The sequence below is a fragment of the Oncorhynchus clarkii genome, chromosome 4 (genome assembly GCF_045791955.1).
Source record: "Oncorhynchus clarkii lewisi isolate Uvic-CL-2024 chromosome 4, UVic_Ocla_1.0, whole genome shotgun sequence".
Lineage (NCBI taxonomy): Eukaryota > Metazoa > Chordata > Actinopteri > Salmoniformes > Salmonidae > Oncorhynchus > Oncorhynchus clarkii.
In genome coordinates, this window is record NC_092150.1 from 7,148,083 (window position 1) to 7,158,082 (window position 10,000).

General features: G+C 41.6%; 2 non-coding genes across 2 annotated transcripts; both read right to left on the reverse strand.

The window, feature by feature from the left end:
- Positions 1-1,402: 1,402 nt before the first annotated feature.
- On the reverse strand, positions 1,403-1,566 carry LOC139408177 (U1 spliceosomal RNA). Its single transcript, XR_011634231.1, has one exon. It is a non-coding gene; the product is annotated as a U1 spliceosomal RNA (small nuclear RNA).
- A 7,954-nt stretch (positions 1,567-9,520) lies between these two features.
- Positions 9,521-9,684, reverse strand: LOC139408178 (U1 spliceosomal RNA). Its single transcript, XR_011634232.1, has one exon. It is a non-coding gene; the product is annotated as a U1 spliceosomal RNA (small nuclear RNA).
- Positions 9,685-10,000: the final 316 nt, after the last annotated feature.

Below are 10,000 nucleotides of genomic sequence, written 5' to 3' on the forward strand. Positions count from 1 at the left end.
CTTTAGTCCAGGTCTGGGAGGAGATCCCTCAGGAGACCATCCGCCACCTCATCAGGAGCATGCCCAGGCATTGTAGGGAATTCATACAGGCACGTGGAGGCCACACACACTACTGAGCCTCATTTTGACTTGTTTTAAGGACATTACATCAAAGTTGGATCAGCCTGTAGTGTGGTTTTCCACTTTAATTTTGAGTGTGACTCCAAATCCAGACCTCCATGGGTTGATAAATTTGATTTCCATTGATAATTTTTGTGTGATTTTGTTGTCAGCACATTCAACTATGTAAAGAAAAAAGTATTTAATAAGAATATTTCATTCATTCAGATCTAGGATGTGTTATTTTAGTGTTCCCTTTCTTTTTTTGAGCAGTGTAGTTTCACTGTCCAGATCTGTCTACACTTGTAAAATATCCAGACACAATTGCGTCTGACTCCCTCTGGAGGTTGGCAGGATAATCTGATGAAATGAAAAATCACCCGTTAGTTGAGGAACCCTGTTTTACTGTGTGGGAAGGCATCTGAGACCGGATATAAGAGCTGCTGCAGCGGTGTCTCCAGGACTGCAGAGGGGAAGTGACTGATGTCAGGCTGACAAGTATGGATCTGTTTCCAGTGGCGTCTATTCGTGGATGCCAAAGGGAAGACAGGCTTCCCAATTTAAAAATAAAAAAAATAATGTATCTTTCGTCTCTCTGTGTTTCCTAATTTTCCTTGAATTCGCAAGAGGCTGAATGTATCTCACAGGAGAAAGCATCCGAGCGAGTGAAACAGCGTCACTTTGTGTCGGTAGGCCATTTATCTGATGCTTTCTGATCCAACCATTAATACATACATTGTTGTGCCCCTGGCCCGAGATGATGGAAATTCAATATATAGCTAGATGTAGAAGGCTAATAATGTTAACTAGCTAACGTTGCCCATTAAAGGAAGTTAGGTTAGCGAGCAAGCATTGTATACAGGTAGCCTAGGACAACAACAAATAAAAGTGTGTACTTGCTGTATGACAGAGTGATAGACCGTTTTGTCAACATGAAAGAGAGGATGATGGCATTGGTGTTTCTCAACAAGTAGGGTGAGTTAACATGTTTCCCACTTGCACGAACACGCGCACACACAAATCAGAAACGTGGACAGCCAGGTCATATTTTGGCGTACAGTGATTGGACTAAATAGTTTTTGGTCTCTTTTTGTTATCACTGTATTAGACTAAGCAGAGGTGATTTGATGAATATTTTGCACATATTAGAAAACAGCACGTGAATCGGATACAGCACCGAGCAAAGTGATGGACAACGGACTCTGGATCTGTAAACAGCAGCGCTATTAAAAAAACAATAACCAAATTGTAAATAAGGTAGATATCTACATGTCATAGCATCGGCTTTCTTTCACAGTGGAATCAGGGGAGAGCGCGAACGCAGTCCCCCACTACCAGAAATTATGCAATCGAGATTTCCACATTTGAGAAATTCGCAGGGGTCAGCACAGCCGGAGTGCAATGGCTGAGCCTCGCCCTGGGTGAACCGCCTTCTTGATCACGGTGTCTCCCTTGCCAGGTAAGTATGAGTTGTACATGAGTAATGTGGGATAGTGGTTCCCGTGCAAACGTTTTAGCCTAATGGTTATAGCACCACGGCTATTGAGAAAAAAGCAAATCAATTAAATGAACGTTCAGTGTTATTTTGTCTACTTGTAGATGGAAAGGTGAAAACACGTTTGAACTGTTATTTTACTCGTAAAATATGAGTGTTTTTGCATATTCCCAGGATGCAATTCTGCAGAACTTAGCATAACAAAATCCTTTTTAGTAAACGTGTCTGATAGCTGAAACTATAATAAATGATTAGAAATGCCCCTGAGTAACATCCCAAAAATATTCTGAAACACACATAAAGCCAAGTGAATGGAATTTGTGATTTTATTTAGCCTTTCTCGTCTCGTGGTTCTTTTAATCTTCCAGAGAAAAGCCAGACTGCAATTCTACTATAGACCACTAGTGGCCACCCTCCCAGTCCCACACAGCCACCCATGCAGGCACATTGAAACAGGGAGCGCTGATACAGTTAGAATAACATTATTATATATTATATTAGTATTGTATTTCAACCACACCACCTCTTAATTAACAAATTAATAAACTGAAAGAATGTTACTGTCAGCTGTTCTCTGATAATACAAGGGAAGTGTGGACTGCTGAAAAAAACGAAGAAAAAAAACGAATGAGCATTGATCAAGAGTCATCAAAATTGTTAAAAGGTAAAAAAAAAAAAAACGAATCTGATAAATGCAACAGTTTGACAATGGATGAAGACACTCCTAACGTGTTACAGTTGTTCAGTGGTGGAAAAAGTACCCAATTGTACATACTTGAGTAAAAGTTCAGATACCTTAATAGGAAATGACTCAAGTGAAAGTGAGTCACTCAGTGAAATACTTCTTGAGGATTTAAATATACTCAAGTATCAAAAGTAAATGTAATTGCAAATATGTACTTAATTATCAGAATCATTACAAATTCCTTATATTAAGCAAACTAGATGGAACAATTGTTTGTGTTTAAAAGGTAAATAAAAAAATTACAGACAGCAAGGGGCATACTCTATCACTCAGACATCATTTACAAACAAAGCATTTGTGTTTAGTGAGTCCGCCAGATCAGAGGCACTCGGGATGACCAGGGATGTTCTCTGTTTAGTGAGTCCTCCAGATCAGAGGCAGTAGGGATGACCAGGGATGTTCTCTGTTTAGTGAGTCCTCCAGATCAGAGGCAGTAGAGATGACCAGGGATGTTCTCTTGATAAGGGCAGTAGAGATGACCAGGGATGTCCATTTGGACTAGACCTGTCAGTTTTATGTAAATGAGATTCCATTTGGACTACACCTGTCAGTTTTATGTAAATGAGATTCCATTTGGACTACACCTGTCAGTTTTATGTAAATGAGATTCAATTTGGACTAGACCTGTCAGTTTTATGTAAATGAGATTCCATTTGGACTACACCTGTCAGTTTTATGTAAATGAGATTCCATTTGGACTACACCTGTCAGTTTTATGTAAATGAGATTCCATTTGGACTAGACCTGTCAGTTTTATGTAACTGAGATTCCATTTGGACTAGACCTGTCAGTTTTATGTAAATGAGATTCCATTTGGACTACACCTGTCAGTTTTATGTAAATGAGATTCCCTTTGGGCTACACCTGTCAGTTTTATGTAAATGAGATTCCATTTGGGCTACACATGTCAGTTTTATGTAAATGAGATTCCATTTGGGCTACACCTGTCAGTTTTATGTAACTGAGATTCCATTTGGACTACACCTGTCAGTTTTATGTAACTGAGATTCCATTTGGACTACACCTGTCAGTTTTATGTAAATGAGATTCCATTTGGGCTACACCTGTCAGTTTTATGTAAATGAGATTCCATTTGGACTACACCTGTCAGTTTTATGTAAATGAGATTCCATTTGGGCTACACCTGTCAGTTTTATGTAAATGAGATTCCATTTGGACTACACCTGTCAGTTTTATGTAAATTAGATTCCATTTGGACTACACCTGTCAGTTTTATGTAAATGAGATTCCATTTGGGCTACACCTGTCAGTTTTATGTAAATGAGATTCCATTTGGGCTACACCTGTCAGTTTTATGTAAATGAGATTCCATTTGGACTACACATGTCAGTTTTATGTAAATGAGATTCCATTTGGACTACACCTGTCAGTTTTATGTAAATTAGATTCATGCAGACAATTAACCCAGACCCATTTGATGACATTTTTGTTGTTGTAGTAATGTCTGCGTTGTAATTGCAGAAGGTATAGCTTTAATGTAGGCTTTAGATTGCAATTTTGACCATACACTTCATACTCACCGAAAGAGACCACGTGTGCCACGTGCGTATCTAAAGAAACCCTGAGAAATAACAAATATAACAACTACCACTGTTACAATTCATGAATTTCATGTATGGCAGTTATAAGTTTTGTTGCCATTGTATAATATTCAATTATTATGTTTGTTTATTGTTGTGCTTTTTCTGTTTTTGATTTTGTATTGTTGTCATGGAAATAGTATCCAAACTATTTCAATGTGACAAATGTATTCCTGTTTGTGTAAACAAATATTATTACTTGGATGCATAATAAAAATTAATAAAAAATGGTGTCTTGTATTTTTTAAGTAAAACTTGTTATCATGGCACCGAGGAGCGAAATAGCCTGGTCCCAGAGCTGTTTGTGTTGTCTTGACAACTCCTTTGGGCATTCACATGACAACAACCATAGGAGTTAAATAGATATGGAACCAGGCTTGGTCGCAAAACACACATTGATAAAGTTTGTTGGTAGAAAACCTGTTGCATAATGCCATCACTTTTGGCCATTAATTTATAACCAAACAGACTCATAAAGGCTCCTGTTCTGTAATGTGACAGATTAAACCACCATGATCCAATGACTGGCTGCCTTTCTGTGAATAAATCGGATATTATCCACAATACCACCTTGACAAGTGGTAAGTAACAATTGTAATTTGTGAGCCATTGGATCATAAAAGGCTGTTATCGCTATCATACAATCGATGTCTCCATTGAATGCCTCTGTTCGTAGATTGAGTGGAATGTCTGGGTTTTTACCTGAGGATCACAAGCCGAGCTGCAGCTGGAAGGTCCTCAGCTCCAGAGCCGAACAAGAAGAGTCCTCAAACACAACATTCCCAAGACAAAACTCTTTCTCGCTATTACAGGGCCTTTCTGTCATCCTGTGAAGATCCATCCTCTCCCTGGGGCCAGTACTGTTTTCTGTTCAACCTCGGGGCAGTCTATGTGGCGGTAGGTAAACCCCAGAGGGTCTGAAGTGCCTGGGGAGATTCTTGAAACAGCAGTGGCTTGACTGAGGTCATTGGAGACCTCTCTTTCCACATGGGCCTGGTGTACAAGGCACTACACAGGCTGGACGAGGCTCTAGTGTTCTTCCAGAGGACAGTCAAGAGTTATTCACTTTTAGAAAAAAGGGTTCCAAAAGGGATCTTCGGCTTTCCCCAAAGGACAACCCTTTTTGGTTCCGGGTAGAACCCTTTTTGGTTCCGGGTAGAACCCTTTTTGGTTCCGGGTAGAACCTTTTTTGGTTCCAGGTAGAACCCTTTTTGGCTACATTTAGAACTCTTTTGGGTTCCATGTAGAACTCTCTATGTAAAGGGTTTTACATGGAACCCCAAAAGGGTTCTACCTGGAACCAAAAAGCCTCCTTCAAAAGGGTTGTCCTATGGGTTGTCCTACAGCCGAAGAACTGTTTCAGGGTCTAGATAGCATCTTTTTTTCTAAGACTATAGGAGGTATTGCAGGCTATGGATAGGTCTACGTCTGCCTATCATACAACGTATCATGGTAGGAGGGACTTTTTGTTCATTACTTTGTTTATTGAATCTATAATATTAAACTGCCTTCGGAAAGTATTCAGACCCCTTAATTCTAAACTGCCTTCGGAAAGTATTCAGACCCCTTCATTCTAAACTGCCTTCGGAAACTATTCAGACCCCTTGACTTTTTCCACATTTAGTTACATAACAGCCTTACTCTAAAATGGATAAAATAAAAAAATGTTCCTCAATCTACACACAATATCCTATAATGACAAGACGAAAACAGGTTTTTTATTTTATTTTTGCAAACGTATTAAAAATAAAAAGAGAAAATACCTTATTTACACAAGTATTTCAGAATCTTTGCTATGAGACTCGAAATTGAGTTCAGGTGCATCGTGTTTCCATTGATCATCCTTACGATGTTTCTACAACTTCATTGGAGGCCACCTGTGATAAAGTCAATTGATTGGACATGATTTGGAAAGACACACACCTGTCTATATTAGGTCCCATAATTGACTGTTGCATGTCAAAGCAAAAACCAAAACATGAGGTCGAAGGAATTGTCCGAAGCGCTCCGAGACAGGATTGTGTCGAGGCACTGATCAGAGGAAGGGTACCAAAAATGTATGCAGCTTTGAATGTCCCCAAGAACACAGTGATCTCCATCATTCTTAAATGGAAGTAGTTTGGAACCACCAAGACTCTTCCTAGAGCTGATTGCCCGGCTAAACTGAGCAATTGGGGGAGAAAGGCTTTGGTCAGAGAGGTGGCCAAGAACCCAATGGTCACTGACAGAGCACCAGAGTTCCTCTGTGGAGATGGGAGAACATTCCAGAAGGACAACCATCTCTGCAGCACTCCACCAATCAGGCCTTTATGGTATCGTAGCCAGACAGAAGCCACTCCTCAGTAAAAGGCACATGACAGCCCGATTGGAATATGCCAAAGACACCTAAAAGTCTCTCAGACCACGAGAAACAAAATTCTCTTGCCTCATGAAACCAAGATGTAACTATTTTTGGCCTGAATTGTTCATTTTTTTTGCTTTGTCATTATGGGGAATTGTGTGTAGATTGATGAGGAAAAAACTATTCAATTGATTTTAGAATAAGGCTGTAACGTATCAAAATGTGGAAAAAGTGAAGGGGTCTGAATACTTTCCCGAATGCACATTGTGCCCATATTTCCAGGATGTCTATGTAATGGATGTCAAATGGCTAGCTAGTTAGCGGTGGTGCGCGCTAATAGCATTTCAATCGGCGACGTCACTTGCTTTGAGCCCTTGAAGTGGTGGTTCCCCTTGTTCTGCACGGGCCGCGGCTTATGTGGAGCGATGGGTAACGATGCTTCGTGGGTGACTGTTGTCTGTGCTGAGGGTCCCTGGTTCGAGCGCGGGTATGGGCGAGGTTCGAGCGCGGGTATGGGCGAGGTTCGAGCGCGGGTATGGGCGAGGTTTGAGTGCGGGTATGGGCGAGGTTCGAGCGCGGGTATGGGCGAGGTTGGGTATGGGCGAGGTTCGAGCGCGGGTATGGGCGAGGTTGGGTATGGGCGAGGTCGAGCGCGGGTATGGGCGAGGGGATGGACGTGAAGATATACTGTTACATCTACACATGGAATTTTAAAAAAAATGTGTCTGTATTGTGACCAGATTTCCCAGTCCTTTTCTGTATGCAAAAAATTATTTTCAGTTATTCTTTCAAAATATGATTAATTTATTGTAAGAAGGATATTGATGTAATCAGTCAACGGTGCCAACTGTCAGTACTTTTAGAGGGCGGGAAAATGTATTATTTAAATACACTGCTCAAAAAAATAAAGGGAACACTTAAAAAACACAATGTAACTCCAAGTCAATCACACTTCTGTGAAATCAAACTGTCCACTTAGGAAGCAACACTGATTGACAATACATTTCACATGCTGTTGTGCAAATGGAATAGACAACAGGTGGAAATTATAGGCATTTAGCAAGACACCCCTCAATAAAGGAGTGGTTCTGCAGGTGGTGAGTACAGACCATTTCTCAGTTCCTTTGCTTCCTGGCTGATGTTTTGGTCCCTTTTGAATGCTGGCAGTGCTTTCACTCTAGTGGTAGCATGAGACGGAGTCTACAACCCACACAAGTGGCTCAGATAGTGCAGCTCATCCAGGATAGCACATCAATGCGAGCTGTGGCAAGAAGGTTTGCTGTGTCTGTCAACGTAGTGTCCAGAGCATGGAGGCGCTACCAGGAGACAGGCCAGTACATCAGGAGACGTGGAGGAGGCCGTAAGAGGGCAACAACCCAGCAGCAGGACCGCTATCTCCGCCTTTGTGCAAGGAGGAGCAGGAGGAGCACTGCCAGAGCCCTGCAAAATGACCTCCAGCAGGCCACAAATGTTCATGTGTCTGCTCAAAGGGTCAGAAACAGACTCCATGAGGGTGGTATGAGGGCCCGACAGCCACAGATGGGGGTTGTGCTTACAGCCCAACACCGTGCAGGATGTTTGGCATTTGCCAGAGAACACCAAGATTGGCAAATTCGCCACTGGCGCCCTGTGAGATCCTCAGACCCCTTGTGAGACCATATGCTGGTGCGGTTGGCCCTGGGTTCCTCCTAATGCAAGACAATGCTAGACCTCATGTGGCTGGAGTGTGTCAGCAGTTCCTGCAAGAGGAAGGCATTGATGCTATGGACTGGCCCGCCCGTTCCCCAGACCTGAATCCAATTGAGCACATCTGGGACATCATGTCTCGCTTTAGTCCAGGTCTGGGAGGAGATCCCTCAGGAGACCATCCGCCACCTCATCAGGAGCATGCCCAGGCATTGTAGGGAATTCATACAGGCACGTGGAGGCCACACACACTACTGAGCCTCATTTTGACTTGTTTTAAGGACATTACATCAAAGTTGGATCAGCCTGTAGTGTGGTTTTCCACTTTAATTATGAGTGTGACTCCAAATCCAGACCTCCATGGGTTGATAAATTTGATTTCCATTGATAATTTTTGTGTGATTTTGTTGTCAGCACATTCAACTATGTAAAGAAAAAAGTATTTAATAAGAATATTTCATTCATTCAGATCTAGGATGTGTTATTTTAGTGTTCCCTTTATTTTTTTGAGCAGTGTAGTTTCACTGTCCAGATCTGTCTACACTTGTAAAATATCCAGACACAATTGCGTCTGACTCCCTCTGGAGGTTGGCAGGATAATCTGATGAAATGAAAAATCACCCGTTAGTTGAGGAACCCTGTTTTACTGGGTGGGAAGGCATCTGAGACCGGATATAAGAGCTGCTGCAGCGGTGTCTCCAGGACTGCAGAGGGGAAGTGACTGATGTCAGGCTGACAAGTATGGATCTGTTTCCAGTGGCGTCTATTCGTGGATGCCAAAGGGAAGACAGGCTTCCCAATTTAAAAAAAAAAAAAAAAAATGTATCTTTCGTCTCTCTGTGTTTCCTAATTTTCCTTGAATTCGCAAGAGGCTGAATGTATCTCACAGGAGAAAGCATCCGAGCGAGTGAAACAGCGTCACTTTGTGTCGGTAGGCCACTTATCTGATGCTTTCTGATCCAACCATTAATACATACATTGTTGTGCCCCTGGCCCGAGATGATGGAAATTCAATATATAGCTAGATGTAGAAGGCTAATAATGTTAACTAGCTAACGTTGCCCATTAAAGGAAGTTAGGTTAGCGAGCAAGCATTGTATACAGGTAGCCTAGGACAACAACAAATAAAAGTGTGTACTTGCTGTATGACAGAGTGATAGACCGTTTTGTCAACATGAAAGAGAGGATGATGGCATTGGTGTTTCTCAACAAGTAGGGTGAGTTAACATGTTTCCCACTTGCACGAACACGCACACACACAAATCAGAAACGTGGACAGCCACATCATATTTTGGCGTACAGTGATTGGACTAAATCGTTTTTGGTCTCTTTTTGTTATCACTGTATTAGACTAAGCAGAGGTGATTTGATGAATATTTTGCACATATTAGAAAACAGCACGTGAATCGGATACAGCACCGAGCAAAGCGATGGACATCGGACTCTGGATCTGTAAACAGCAGCGCTATTAAAAAAAACAATAACCAAATTGTAAATAAGGTAGATTTATCTTATCTACATGTCATAGCATCAGCTTTCTTTCACAGTGAAATCAGGGGAGAGCGCGAACGCAGTCCCCCACTACCAGAAATTATGCAATCGAGATTTCCACATTTGAGAAATTCGCAGGGGTCAGCACAGCCGGAGTGCAATGGCTGAGCCTCGCCCTGGGTGAACCGCCTTCTTGATCACGGTGTCTCCCTTGCCAGGTAAGTATGAGTTGTACATGAGTAATGTGGGATACTGGTTCCCTTGCAAACGTTTTAGGCTAATGGTTATAGCACCACGGCTATTGAGAAAAAAGCAAATCAATTAAATGAACGTTCAGTGTTATTTTGTCTACTTGTAGATGGAAAGGTGAAAACACGTTTGAACTGTTATTTTACTCGTAAAATATGAGTGTTTTTGCATATTCCCAGGATGCAATTCTGCAGAATTTAGCATAACAAAATCATTTTTAGTAAACGTGTCTGATAGCTGAAACTATAATAAATGATTAGAAATGCCCCTGAGTAACATCCCAAAAATATTCT